Raw genomic sequence first — 1,057 nt, forward strand, 5'->3', positions numbered from 1 at the left:
AGTGCTGCTCAGGTGGGCTGAGCCCTGTAAAGGTGAGCTGGCACCTGCTCAGGTGAGCTGAGCGCTGCTCAGGTGAGCTGAGCCCTGCTCAGGTGAGCTGAGTGCTGCACAGGTGAGCTGAGCGCTGCTCAGGTGGGCTGAGCCCTGCACAGGTGAGCTGAGTGCTGCTCAGGTGAGCTGAGCCCTGTAAAGGTGGGCTGAGTGCTGCTCAGGTGAGCTGAGTGCTGCTCAGGTGAGCTGAGACCTGTAAAGGTGAGCTGAGTGCTGCACAGGTGAGCTGAGTGTTGCTCAGGTGAGCTGAGACCTGTAAAGGTGAGCTGATACCTGCAGAGGTGAGCTGAGCCCTGTAAATGTGAGCTGAGTGCTGCTCAGGTGAGCCAGGGCACTTGGTCAGGTGAGCTGACACCTGCAAAGGTGAGTTGAGCCCTGTAAAGGTGAGCTGGCAGCTGCAGAGGTGAGCCAGGATACCTGTTCAGGTGAGCTGATACCTGCACAGGTGAGCTGAGTGCTGCTCAGGTGAGCTGAGCCCTGTAAAGGTGAGCTGTCACCTGCTTAGGTGGGCTGAGTGCTGCTCAGGTGAGCCAGGATACCTGTTCAGGTGAGCTGATACCTGCACAGGTGAGCTGAGTGCTGCTCAGGTGAGCTGAGCCCTGTAAAGGTGAGCTGTCACCTGCTTAGGTGGGCTGAGTACTCAGGTGAGCCGGGGGGCCCGCACCGCAGATAAACCAGTCACCTGCTCAGGTGAGCTGAGGCACCTGCTCAGGTGTGCCGGGGCACCTGCTCAGGTAAGCCACTTACCTACTCAGGTGAGCCGGGGGGCCCGCACCGTCACCGTCACCGTCGGGGCGGTGCCAGCCCGTGCCCGCGGCCGTGCTTCGGAGCTCGGGCCCGGCTCACCTGGGCTCAGGTGTGGCGGGGGGGCCCCGGGGGGGGCACCGTGCCCGGCTCACCAGGGCTCAGGTGTGGCGGGAGATCCCCAGGGGGGGTCACCGTGCCCGGCTCACCTGGGCTCAGGTGTGGCGGGGGATCCCCGGGGGGGGGGCACCGTGCCCGGCTC

This window comes from Onychostruthus taczanowskii, unplaced genomic scaffold, assembly GCF_017590055.1.
Source record: "Onychostruthus taczanowskii isolate IOZ18803 unplaced genomic scaffold, ASM1759005v1 scaffold494, whole genome shotgun sequence".
NCBI classification, from domain to species: Eukaryota; Metazoa; Chordata; class Aves; order Passeriformes; family Passeridae; genus Onychostruthus; species Onychostruthus taczanowskii.